This window comes from Erithacus rubecula (assembly GCF_903797595.1).
Source record: "Erithacus rubecula genome assembly, chromosome: 28".
Classification (NCBI taxonomy): domain Eukaryota; kingdom Metazoa; phylum Chordata; class Aves; order Passeriformes; family Muscicapidae; genus Erithacus; species Erithacus rubecula.
In genome coordinates this window covers 128,184-142,277 of record NC_136680.1, presented here as the reverse complement: position 1 = coordinate 142,277, position 14,094 = coordinate 128,184, and positions in this window count along the sequence as shown.

Here is a 14,094-nt window from a genome sequence, read left to right as displayed (position 1 = left end):
GCACCCCCTGCCCGGCAGCTTCATCTCCTCCAGCAGTGGGATAACTGCTCTCCAGCTGTGCCAGCGGCACTCCTGCCCCGGCAGCTTCATCTCCTCCAGCAGTGGGATAACTGCTCTCCAGCTGTGCCAGCGGCACCCCCTGCCCGGCAGCTTCATCTCCTCCAGCAGTGGGATAACTGCTCTCCAGCTGTGCCAGCGGCACTCCTGCCCGGCAGCTTCATCTCCTCCAGCAGTGGGATAACTGCTCTCCAGCTGTGCCAGCGGCACTCCTGCCCGGCAGCTTCATCTCCTCCAGCAGTGGGATAACTGCTCTCCAGCTGTGCCAGCGGCACTCCTGCCCCGGCAGCTTCATCTCCTCCAGCAGTGGGATAACTGCTCTCCAGCTGTGCCAGCGGCACCCCCTGCCCGGCAGCTTCATCTCCTCCAGCAGTGGGATAACTGCTCTCCAGCTGTGCCAGCGGCACTCCTGCCCGGCAGCTTCATCTCCTCCAGCAGTGGGATAACTGCTCTCCAGCTGTGCCAGCGGCACTCCTGCCCGGCAGCTTCATCTCCTCCAGCAGTGGGAGAACTGCTGTCCAGCTGTGCCAGCCGCACTCCTGCCCCGGCAGCTTCATCTCCTCCAGCAGTGGGATAACTGCTCTCCAGCTGTGCCAGCGGCACCCCCTGCCCCGGCAGCTTCATCTCCTCCCCGGTGGGATAACTGCTCTCCAGCTGTGCCAGCGGCACCCCCTGCCCGGCAGCTTCATCTCCTCCAGCAGTGGGATAACTGCTGTCCAGCTGTGCCAGCCGCACCCCCTGCCCGGCAGCTTCATCTCCTCCCCGGTGGGATAACTGCTCTCCAGCTGTGCCAGCGGCACTCCTGCCCGGCAGCTTCATCTCCTCCAGCAGTGGGATAACTGCTCTCCAGCTGTGCCAGCGGCACTCCTGCCCCGGCAGCTTCATCTCCTCCCCGGTGGGATAACTGCTGTCCAGCTGTGCCAGCCGCACCCCCTGCCCGGCAGCTTCATCTCCTCCCCGGTGGGATAACTGCTCTCCAGCTGTGCCAGCGGCACTCCTGCCCGGCAGCTTCATCTCCTCCAGCAGTGGGATAACTGCTGTCCAGCTGTGCCAGCGGCACTCCTGCCCGGCAGCTTTGTCTCCTCCAGCAGTGGGATAACTGCTCTCCAGCTGTGCCAGCGGCACTCCTGCCCCGGCAGCTTCATCTCCTCCAGCAGTGGGATAACTGCTGTCCAGCTGTGCCAGCGGCACTCCTGCCCGGCAGCTTTGTCTCCTCCAGCAGTGGGATAACTGCTGTCCAGCTGTGCCAGCGGCACTCCTGCCCGGCAGCTTTGTCTCCTCCAGCAGTGGGTGTGTGTGAGTGCTCTGGCTCTCTCGGTGAGTCAGAGCCCAGCACGCCTGGGAGCAGCTGTGCCAGCAGGTGGCATCCCGAGCACGCTGAGAGTCACCGTGGGATGTGCCCGACCTGCCTGCACCTGAAGGCACAGCTGTTTTAGTCGCTGGGTGCATTTAATTATTTTCTTAGCCTTATGCAGTGTGGTTTTTGGAGCTGAGCAAGTTGTCAATTTAACTGGACAGTTTAACATTCTTCTTTCTTTCTTTTTCTCTCGTGTGGCTGGTACTGGTACTCCTGCAAAGTGCAGTAGAGGGTCAGTACCAAGGGAAGGGATGAGTCAGTGCAGCACCACAGGAGCAGCTACTCGGGGTTGTATGTGGGTACTGGACATCACTGGGTCACAAACTAAACCTCAGCTGGTGGTCTGAAAGCTCCTGTGTGATATAGTAGAAAAGAAAGAGAAGCTTTTCACTCCCACACACTTGATTAGCTCTAGGAAAAACTGGTTTTGTCTCTATAAATTAAGCCAAAACCTGCTTCCCAATCAAGTAAAATGGGTGCCTTAGAAAAGCTTCATTCCACCTTAATCTTCCAGCTGCAGAAAGTCTTTCATTGTGTGTTCTTTAAAGTTTTCCCACTCTTCCTTCTTTCTTGGCATCTTTTTATGCTGGAATACTGTTTGGACTGCTTGTATTTGCTTCCCAGTTCTAGTCTGAGCTGGTTTTGCCTATAAAACATAAAGAGATCATGAGGCTACCTGGAGTGGAATTGCCTCTGGTTAGGAGATTGCACCTGTTTATTTCTGACTTTATTCTGTGAAAATAAAAAGGCTAAACCTTGGCACCTCTGTCCTTATCTTTTGCCAAATGCAGTGTTGCAATATGTTCAGTGCTTTTTTTCCCCTTTGTGGTTGACACCCACTGCTGTTTGTAATTTCAGCAGCCCTGGCACAGCGAGGGTTGATGGCCTTGCAGAAAACAGCATGAGAGAACAAAGTCAAGGGACAGTATGAATTATCTTAATTGCCATAGTAATTAACTATGCAACAATATTACTAATGCTACAGGAGACGTGAAAATGTAAACAAACAATTGTAAAACTTTTTTCCAGGGAACTTTGTGCAATTCAGTGTGTTCTCTATGTCATACCCTCCCTCCACACAGATAAAACTTGTTTCTCCTGTAGTTACAGCACGTCGTCCTGACTCAGCATTTGTGAAAGCAGTTACAGCTCACTGCAGGCAGATGCAGGAGGTTCCTTTTTGTAGCTGTTGCACATTAGGGAATTAGTGAAAAACTTTCAGTCTTTGGGGGCTCCAGCACGGGAAGGACACAGACCTGTTGGAACAAGCCCAGAGGAGGCCTCCAAGATGATCAGAGGGATGGAGCAGCTCTCCTGTGAGGAAAGGCTGAAAGAACTGGGATTGTTCAGCCTGGAGAAGAAAATCTGTGCAGTGACCTATGTGTGACCTGCCAGTATCTGAAGGGAGCCCACAAGAAAGATGGAAAGAGACTTTATAAGAGCTTGGTGTGACAGGACTGGGGGAATGGCATCACACTGACAGAAAGAAGGTTTAGATTGGATATTTGGAAAAGTTTCTGCTTTTGAGGATGGTGAGGCCCTGGCACAGGCTGCCCAGAGAATCTGTGGCTGCCCTATCCTTGGGAATATTCAAGACCAGGTTTGACAGAGCTTGGATCAGCCTGATCTAATAGAAGGTGTCCCTCCTCCTGGCAGGGTATGATAGAACAGGATGGGCTTTAAGGTCCTTGTCCAGTTCCTGTGCTGTGACTGTGACCTCGTGGGCTTTGGCAGTGCAGGGGCTGTGTGGGGATTGTGGTGTGGGCTCAGTGTCATCACTGCTCTGGGCAGCACTCTTCCTTCACACCAGCTCCTAAAGAGAAAGATGTAGGGGTTTTTTTTGATAGGAGTTATAGCTAAACTCAGATCTGTATTAGTTCTGAAAATGAAGGAGTATTGTTTTATCAGGATCTATCCCAGACTAAGCTCCTGAGAAGTTGGTGCAAACAGCCATCTGAATCTGAGACCTTCCATAGCCCTGCAAAATCCATGGCATTGCACTGGAAGATTAAAGCCACTTTTCCCACTTCAGCTGTTCTGCTGCTCTGTGGTTGTTGACAAACTCATTGAACTGGAGGATTTGGAATTTTGCATTTAACATCAGAAATTATGCCCTGTTTATAACCTCTCCTTATCTCATTCCTCTTCAACACTGCATCTCTTTGTGTCCATCTGGTCTTAGGTCCTACCCTGACAGCTGAAGCTTTATTTTGCTGTACATTGAATTACTGAGTTACTCTCAACAAATAATGGACTAGATCATGGAGCCTCCAAGTTTGTTTGCAGGCTGATGGTCAAATAAATAAATAGAACAATAAATAAATGAATCAAATGATCAGCAACATGAAGAACAAGATGCTCTAGAGTCAGCATGCTGGGCTTCAGCCTGTTCTGGAGCGTTTTGTAGGCCTAGTTCAAATCTTGGCTGTGGATTTGTACCCTGGATCAAAGTTTTGTTGCAGGCCCTTCTCCAATATAAAGCAAAGAAACATAAAACAACAAATAGCTAGTGAAATCCAAACACAATCTGCTCTATGTTATGCTACAAAAATGAATGAACTCTGCCTCCCACCCACTCCCACTGTGACTTGCTGTGAATAAGCAGCAGAGGAAATCGCTGCAAGAAGTTCTGCCTCTTTCCAGCAGGAATAACAATGGAGAAAGGAAGAACACTGGCTAGGTTTACCTCTGCTGTTCCAGTTGGGCAGCTGTAGGTGAAGAGGAATGGGCTGCTTAAAAGACCATTGAAAAGACTAACTCTTCACACTGAACTGAAGTCCAAATATTCAATTATAAATATTTTAAAATGTTTTTTTCTAATAAGTTAGGAAAAGCACTTTTGTCAAGGAATTTCCTATATCTCATCAGAGAATTTCTTCTGAGAATTTCTCATCTGAGAATCTCAGACCATCTGAAGCAGCATGGTGGTTGCACTACAGATTTTGAGGGATAGAAGAATACCTAGGGAAATCAGGCACATGGGGTGAATCCATCTATCTGTTATTTATAGATCTTCAAGCCACTGGGTTACACGTCACTGATGTACCTGTTGGATTTCAGGGGAAGCTTTGCTGGTGATGCTTCATGGACAGACTGGATAACTGATGAGAATGGTTGTTGCTCCAAATCAGGGCAAATCTTGCTCTGGATTTTTCTGCTTTAATTAGTTAAAGATGTCATAGAAGCTGCTGGCTCCTCCCCAGCAGACAATGAAGAATTTAACTCACAAAGTCTAGGAGAAAGTAGGGACACTGGGTTTCCTGTAGTATCAAGATTTAGGGGGGTTTTACATAAGGGCTTTGTGGGCTGGCAAATATCTATTGGATGGTGGATGTAGGAGATCTCAAAGGTGTGCTAGAAACAGCCAGTTATTGAGGGATAGATAATATAACACCCAAACTCAGCTGCAGTTTTCTATTTTCAGGGAGCCCTTTCTTAAAACTACTGGAAGGCTGCTCCAAGCTGTACCTGTCACTGCTGCTGTCTGGCCAAGGAAATGGAACAAAACTGCACAGGCAGGAAGGAATTTCAGTATAAAAGTTGAGGGAAAAGCTTGAGGGAAAGGATAATGAAGGAGGACTGTTCAGAAATGCTGACAGTATAAACAAATGAAATCTGCTTTTTTCATCTTCAAACACAAAAAGCCAGTCTATAAAGTTGAAAATGAGTATGTTTTAAGTGGACAAAAAAATATTACAGTGTATTTGCTTAGAAAAGGCCTTATCAGGCTCTGCATCAGAGGTAGGAACCTGTTGCTCCTTGAGTTGAGGTCTCTGTGTTTCAGCCATCTCTAATTACTCCCTGGCCAATAATGAGCATATGGCTGCAGAACAAGTGTTTATTTCTTTCTTGCTTATTTATTCCAACAAAAGCACAAGAAGAGAGGCTTCTGCGTGTGCTGGAATCTACAATTGTTAAAGTTTCCGAGAGGTCATGAGGGTCCCAGATAACATTAGCAGCTAAGTGCTGTGTTGTCCTGTTGTGTTATCAACAGGAAACATCTTTACCAGCACAGGAACTACAGCTTTGTAATTGGCCTGGTGCAAGAACGACAGTATTTTCTCATCCTATCAGGACTCGGATATTTTGGGAACTGGTATATAAAGCTCGCAGCACACAGTGTCTCTTGGACATTAGGAACAGGTTCATGTCAGAAACCAATGTGCTTTGCTATTTTAGTAGTTGCTATAGTTGCAGCATGAATTTTCTTGCCCTGCATGGTTCAGGATGGTATTTCATTACAGTCCATATGTGTATTTTTATTATTTGAGTGCAGATGGACATGTTTAAAGGAACTAATACGGTGATATAACCCTTGAAAAGGAGCCTTTAGCATATAAACAACAAATCCATAAATCATATCAATGCAGGCCATGTTTAGCTTTCATTAAATACTCATAGACTTCTATGGTGCAAGATTGAGTTCTATCCAAGCAAATTTCAGATTCACTTGATGATAAAATGTTATATTTGGGCTCTGAAATGAGCAGTGTTCTGCATGATCCATGTGTTGAACAGAAACAACCCTTCTGCCTCACACAGTTAATGGCAAAAAAAGTGCAGTAACATTTATAACCAGTGTTAGATCAGAGCAAATAGAATTTCAATGGAGCTGTAAAGAGCTCTGTTGGAAGGGTGCCAATATTGCAATTAATATTCTGCATGGAATTACACCACTTGCTGATTATGACAAGCCTCACTTGGCCCATTTGATAAAGCTGGAGTGGGTTTTTCCACAGCTGTTGCTGCTGTTTTCATCCGAAGTAATTGTAACTACCAAGAAGGAAAAACTAAAACTATCACAGCGTGAGGATTGCCCAAATTTTTCCTAAAAAGTGCATAATGAGAAATTCTAATAACTTGAGGGTCATTTTGATCCTTCAGAATAATCAGTGCAATACAACCTTTAATGCACTATTGTGTATTTCTCTGAGAGAGTTCACACAGCCAGATTTTCTAACTTCCACTGTTACTACAATTTTTCTTAAATCTCTTGACATCAAAAATCAAAGATATCTTTTACATAGCAAATGTTTTGCAAATATGGACAACAGGATCATTTTGTTACCAATAAAATTGGCTTCTACAATGAGAAAAGTCAGGATTTTCTTCCTATTTTATTCTATATAGCACACACTAAAAAAATCAACCTGAACTAGAAGTTTGCAGGCCCATTTGAGCACTTAGCTTCTCACAGAAACTTCGTTTGGCCCTCACTGATGCCAAAACAGGCACCTCCAGGCAAAGCCAGAGCCACGAGCTGCAGAGCCTGAAGACTCACGATTGCAGGGCAAAATTATGTCCCCAAACTCATCGCTCATGTACTCAAATACCCAAAATATCATGGGCTGAGTGATGGCAGGCCTTATTTTGGAGGGGTGACACAGTCGTAGATGGAGCACTAGGAGATTTATTTCCTCTCTCTTGCTCACTCTTGAAACATGCTGGTGGAGGTGGTGGGAAGGAGGGAACATTTTGGTCTCCCTGCCTGAAGTGTTGGAGTGCCCAAACCCTCTGAGGCAGCAGCACCAAAGCAGCTTTCTCTTTTCCAAGCAGTATTTTGTGACAGTAAAGCCAGAGGGATGCAGATTAATGAAGTGAATTTTTTGTAGCAAATACAAGATTTTTTTTTTTAAATTGGGGTTAAAACATGAAGTCAGCAGAGAAAAGAAACAGCAGCTGCAATGCCTGGAAGTTAAAGCTAAGTCAAGCTAGAAGAGTTTGCTTCCAGGAGAGCCTGTGTCTGTGTGCAAGCATTTACTGATAGAATTGATGCAGGGGAGAGCTCAGAGTCCTGTGTGAAGGTGGGGAGGAGCCTCTCCCTATCAGAAAATGCACCTCTTCCAAAAATTGCAGCCCCAGAGCTGCTGCCACAGGTCCTGTCCTTAGGTGGACTCTACAGGTGATGCTGCTCGAGGGCCGTAGGAGCTCCTCAGCTCCAAAATATCAGCTCTCCTTCCTCGAGGCTTTTCCCCCTGCTGGTCTCTCCCCTCCTGCCCTCTCGGCACCACCAGCCCACAGGCAGTTCAGGTTTCCTGCAGGTGCTGTGGGACGTCCCCAGCTGTGACTCGCCCCACGCTGAGTCAAGGCACAGCCCAGCAGGGGGGAGGCTGGGCTGGTGCAGGATCGTTTCTGCTCTCGCAGAACCTCACCCGCGTTTCCTGCACGGCTCCTGGGTGAGAGCGCTGCTTCTGCCAGGGCACAGGGACAGCCAGTGCTGTGGGAAAGTGCAGTGGCACACGGTGGGTCCCACTCTGCCTTGCTGGGCAGCTGGTATCAGAAATGATCTGCTCCCTGCCCTTCATCTGCTCCCACAGCTGCAAGTGCTGCCTCATATTTTAGACTGAACACCAGGTATTTTTCCCTTTTCCCTCCAGCCCATTGGTTCCCCTGTCCTCTGCTATATGGGAGGGAAGCTGTTGGCTTGGTGCTTGTGTGGAGGATGTTGGCCCCACATCTCCTGGCTTCTGACCATCTCCTCTCCCCATAGCCACAGAGTGAGAGAGAAAATAAATGTTACAGCTGCTTTCTCTGCATCCATAGTGCAGTTCTGAAGGGAGGCTGTCAGCCTGCTGTTTTGTGGCCCAACATTTAATAGTGTCCCACGTCAGATGCCATCTTCAACAGACTTTGGTTCAGAGCCATTGAACAGCTCTGCCAGCAGAGGAAAGGTTTAAACACCACCCTGTGGGTTCAGGACCCTTTCAGGGCACAGGAGGCATTAGCAGGTCAGTCACGACGAATCACAATTGTCAGTCACAACAAATTTCCTCTAAGATCCTCCTACCGGCAAAGTCCAGGTGTTCCAGAAGGTTATTTGGACAGCAGGCCACTGCCCCAAGCCCATGTCTTGTAAAGGCCATTCCCTATAAAGTGGAGCTTAAAGCACTTGGGATATACCTGCTGGAGCTTGGGGGTGGGCCACGCCTGAGCCGTGCCAAGCAAAGATTGCTGTGCTGGGGGCACCTGGCAAAAGGGGCTGCTGGAGGTGCCAGAGGTGCCAGAGCTGCTGGTGGAGGGAGGCGAGTGCAGCTGCATGGGCTGAGGAGGGCGAGCATCCTCAGGGCCAGCAAACCCCAGCCTTCTGCAGAGCGGGCAGCTCCTCTGGGTGCTGAGGTGCCTGGGGCTGGGACTCTTTGCTTCTCTTTTTGGGGTTTTTGGGTGGCTCCACCACTGCTTTTATCTTGGTCTGTAACAGGGGAAGGACAGTTGTAGCTAATTCCCACGGGCCAGAAAGAGCACCAGTGAAATAAATTGGAAAACCTCTTCAGAGAAAGGCAGAGAACTAGTACTACCAGCGTGGCTGAAAGTGAAAGGACTGAAGGAGCCTTTGGCCCACATAGGGAGGGAACCATCTTCTTGTTTTTCTGATACTCTTGAAAAGAAAGAAACAGCTGCTTTTCATTTTCTGTGTAAAGCAGCACCCTTCAGTGCCAGGGCTGCTGTCACAACCCCACGATGCCCATGAAGCTGGGCTGAGCCCTTGTCTCAGGGGTGCTGGGGGCACCACTCTGCAAGAGCAGGCACAGGAGCTAAGGCACAGTGGTGGGAAAATGGCTAGAATTTTAGATTTCATTAAGAAAAACCCCACCAGATATATTCAGCTTGTTTTTAGACTATTGCCTTTTTAGCCATTGTTAGAATTAAAGTAATTGGCAACATAAAAATTCCCATTGCACACTGTATCATTGAACCTCTGCAGTAACAAAGAGCCATCACTGAGCATGGTGCAAAGGATAAATTAACTTTGTCCATTATTCTGTTGAAATATAAACTCTTGCAGTCTTCTGTAAAAATATCTTTGGGCAAAACAGATTATTTTGACTTTGGACAACATCATTCACGAAACGCTACACCACAAGTTTGGTCTGAAGGAAACCACACATGATTTGACTCTTTTTATCTGCAATGGGTGGCGGGGAGCTCGGTGTGGTTACAGTTCTCCCCGTTTCTCAGAAGAGACGATCGTATTTAATCATTGTGTCAGTTGGCACAAACACCATGTTTGTAGTGAAATGCTAAAAAACAGCACATTTATCTTTCCCTCGATCAAGATTTGTACGATAGAAGCTCTTAACTTTAAAACTCATCAGTAATGAAACATTTGAAGGGCTGAGCTACCCAACTTGTTTACTGTAGCTTCTTTTAAAGAATGGTCTGATCTCCCCTGTCTATTGAAGCAAATACAGCACCAGTAATCTCCACCCAAGGGCATTCATTCCTTGGCAAGCTTCACTTTGGCTCTAAGATATTATTTCTGGACTTCTTTGAGGGAATGACAGCTACTAACTTGCTTCACCGAGCAGCACATTTCAGAATCCCGAGTGCCTGTAGGAGTTGCCTCACAGCATGTCCTTACCAGCTGCACCGGTGCAGGAGCCAAGAGTAGTTTGTAGGGGGAGAGAGAGTTGGAGGTGGGCTGTGATTCCCCAGCTGAGCCGCAGCAGAGCGTTCATCGCTCCCACCGCCAGCACCGCCGCCCCTCGCTGCTCCAAGCACACAAAAACCTCCCCTGTGCCCCAGAATGGGCGAGCACCAAGGGCAAAGTCAGCCCCTGCCTAAAGACCTCATTTGTAATTCGCATTTAAATTTGTTGGGCTCGTCTCTCTCCTGTAGGGCCAGGGTCCACTCCCCACCTCGCACACCGCTATCAGTGAGAGCACAGCCGAGAGCTCAAGGACACAGGCAGTGCTGCTGGTGAGATGCAATGAGTTTTGTTTGTTCTCAGGCTGCAGTTTCAAAGATGGTAGTAAGTTTGAAAAATTGCTTTTCTGTCAAAAAGGCTGTTTGAGCACTCAGAAAACCAGCAGGAGGGGAGAATAGCTACAAGTGCCACTGCCTGGCATGCAGAGCTGTCCTGTCCTTCTCCAGGAGCATCTTCCCTGACCACAGCAGCATCCTCCAAAGCAGCTCCAAAGGAAAAAGGAGCACTGCTGATAGTCATTGTAAGTCACCATTGCCACTTTAAAAGCTGCAGCAGTTGCTGCTCGGGGTTGTAGAACCATTGCTTTCGTAGAGGGTTGAGTTTCAGTGGTTTCCAACGACTTGTTCGGTTAATGTGAAATTGTGGAGGAGTTGAAAACCCATCTATGCTCTAAGCCAAAAAGACAAATTAAAAGGCTGCACCTTGCTCTGGCCAAAGAGACGAATGAAAAGGCAGTACAAGCCTGCACCCTGTCCCTGAAACAGCTCGCTACACTCCCAAAGCTGCCAGTTTCCCTCCTGTCACCAAAGCCCCAGTGTCAGGGATACCTGGAAAGTGTGCACTTGTGTTCTGCAGGATCACCCATGTGCAGAAGCTTCTGGAATCAGAAATGGAGCTGCTCCTCTGCTGCCACAAGCCCATTTACTCAGGAAGTGCTGCCACACAGCCAGGGGCAGTGACAAGATGGAAAAAGCAGAGTATTGGCACCACATCCCATCACAACAACCCTTCCCACAGCACAGCTGAGCCAACACATCACTGAAGTGGTGATGTTTAAGCAAAAACCCCACAAACACAACCACCCAGATGAGCTCATGATAGGAGAGTTTATGCAATTTGTATCCATTGGGTAGTTACTTGAACCTTGTACTTTTTTCTTCCACCTTTTTAATGCTGGAGCTTTGGGCAAGTTGTTTGGGGAGGTTTAACTGGGGTGTGCTTGTTTTGTGCCATTTGATGCTGAGCTAGTGATGGTTTCTGGTGTATTTATATACATGTGACATGGATTTATTATATAGCATGGGCATTTGTTTTTCCTAAAAGATATATGGAAACAATTTCAAAAACCTGCATTATGGCTAAATAGCTTATTTTCGCACAGATGACACTGGTCCTTCTCCTCTTGTAGCCTTTCTTCAGTGCCCCTTTCAGACAAGATCTTTGGATTTATATATATGTGTGTGTGTACATATGAATATAGCTTATACAGAGATGGCTTATATCTTATAAAAATAAACATATATAATTTAATCAGAATGCAATGACTTTACTTGCTCTAAAGAGTAGCAAAAATGAGTTATGAGGCTATAAATTTCTATCAGATAGGAAACTAGATCTTTGCTAACATTAACGAATTCAGCACCTCATACTACCCATGACAGAAAAACAGGGACATGCACATTTCACCATGGCACTGGCATTTTATTGTTATCAGGAAGATTTTCTCTCTCTGGAGGCTTTCCCCTCCCCTCTCAGTGTGTCTGAGAAGGGAATTGAGTGTCCCATCAACATAAAGAGAGAGCCAATGATCATATGGCTGGTTTACTACTCTGCTTCTGCATTGACTGAACCCAGATACAAATCCTAAAGACAAGCATTAAAAATCCTTTATTTATGTATTGAACTATTTATTTCTTGTATTGAACTATTCTGGGTGCCTCAGGAAGGCTAAAGTTCTTTGGACATGCCCATTTGGGCTGGATTGGGAAAGAAGCATCTACAAAGATAAATCTACACAACCAAAAAACTATTGTTGTGCTATAGTCCCCAGTCTGGGAATATAGGGAAGGAGTAGCTCAAGTAAATATTGGTTAGAAAAAAAGAAAATAGGGTAAAGAAAAATTAAAAGGAAGAAGAAAAGGAAAAAGAAAAGTAAACTCAGCGGGAGTTGGTCATGCACGTATTTCTAAGTTTTTCTTCAGGTGAAAAACTTTTTTTCCAGCTTCAAAGCCACTTGTGTCCTTTACTATAGAGCATGTGGTTCTCCACAGCCCCTTGAGGTTTTCTGCTCAACTCTTCTGCTGCTGGGGGTAAGAGCAGGGATTTCTGCCAAGGAGCCACGGAGAGAGCTGAGAGTGCAAACCAGCCTGGGTGAATTCAGTCACAGCCCTGAGTGCGAGTGCACAGCAGCAAAGGCACTGAGCCTTTGAAATGCCAGATTGCAGCGTGGTGAGGGAAAAACAACACTTGTTAACTTCTTGTTTAGGAAAAAAAGAAGCAGAACACTTCCTTTAATGACACATTAGCTGACAGCGGTGCTCTTATGACTCTTTCCCAGTCACCGATGAATCACTGGATGGAAGTGCAGGGACAGACTGTTCTTAGCCAAGGGCTGGAATCCAGCGGTTCACTGTCACCCAAAACAAGGAGCTTCTCTTGCTCCTGCTCTCTCCCGTGTCATTGGCATCAGCAGCTCTTCCTGCACAAGCTGTCGATCAGCCCAAGATCATCTGATAACCCTGGAGTCTGTGCCACAGCAGCTCCAGCCCAGAGCAGACTCTGGCTGCCCCGCAGCTCCTGCTTCCCACCACCACCAGCCAAGGAGCCTCCAGGCTTTGCCAGGCGTTTTTTCCCTTGTATTCCCTCCTAATGCCATTCATATGCTTGGACATTTCCCTTCACGGGCATCCATTCTTTCCAAGTTCCTTACATTTTAGATTATGTATCCTTGGTTCAATCCTTTGCATCAGAAAATAGGGGTTCTTGAAGCTTAATAGTGAAGGTTCAGTGCATCTGCCAGAGTTTCTGGCACAGCCATCATCCTGCAGGAGCAAATACTTTCCAGTGAGTCTCTAAAATTGCTTATTTGCTTCCACTTGTAAGCCAAAAATACTTTAAAATCAGGACAGTCTTTTCCAGTTACACAATCACCCAAAATATCTTGAATACATAGACTTCCACTGTGGTTCAATAGTCAATCTGAAAATAGCCAAAACAGTTTGTAAAGCACGTTAAAAATGTTCTCTCCCAGAATTCAGGCTTTAGAAGTGCAGCTCTATAGCCCAAGTCAACCAAAGTCACAAAGCAAAATCAATTCCCCTGATTTTATAACAACACAGGGAAAAAGAGACAGCAGAGGAGAGGGCAGCCAGTCTGCAGTGCTCTTCAACAGCTTCCTGGGCAGAATTACTGCAACAAAGCACTTCTAGAATGTCCTTTCCTGTCTGTCCATGTCAGGTTTATTTACTGCTCTCGGTAAAACAAAACCAGAGTTGATGTCTGACCAGCCATGAGATTTAGGATCTTTTTCCATTAGAGCTTTTTAATTAATTATAGTGAGTTTAGACCTTTAGTGTAGGGCATCTGCTGCTTCTACCATTTTAATTTATCAAAAGCATTGATAAAACCTGGACTACAATAGTTTAAGAATCAGAACTTCTCCCTGTCTTGAAGGTACAGTAACAAAGTGTACAATGATCTTGTAAAGATCTCCAAAAAATCTTCTAAAGATCTCAAGGCACTCTGCAAATTGAGGCTCCATTTGTTTTCCTTACTCATGCATATTTTAAACTCCCTTTCAAGTTTCAACGGTTTGCATGAGTGTAATTCAGAACAGGCTGGGGCCTTACATATTTTGCATACCAACAAGTTATGTGAGTCCAATTTCTGGAGAAAATATTATATGAGCATTCTGATGCAGTTGTGGAGTAACTCACTGAAAAAAAATCATAATACAACAAGTCCTGGAGGATTTACTTTGTAATTTTAAGTGGATATTCACAAATGTAAGCAAGCTTTGTGTCCATCAACAATGTCCAGAAAGGAATCAGCTTTTCTCCAAACCTGCTGAAGAATTTAATTTGTAGGTTTAATTTACTGGCACCCTTATATATATGTATATAAATGTCATCTAGACTTTAAATGATATTGAAAAAGTAGAAATAGCATGATAAACCTTCAAAGCTGAAATAAAAAAGAACCTGTGTTTTAACTTAGTGTTGGGTATTTATACAGCCGGCACCGTTTAGTCCGGCGT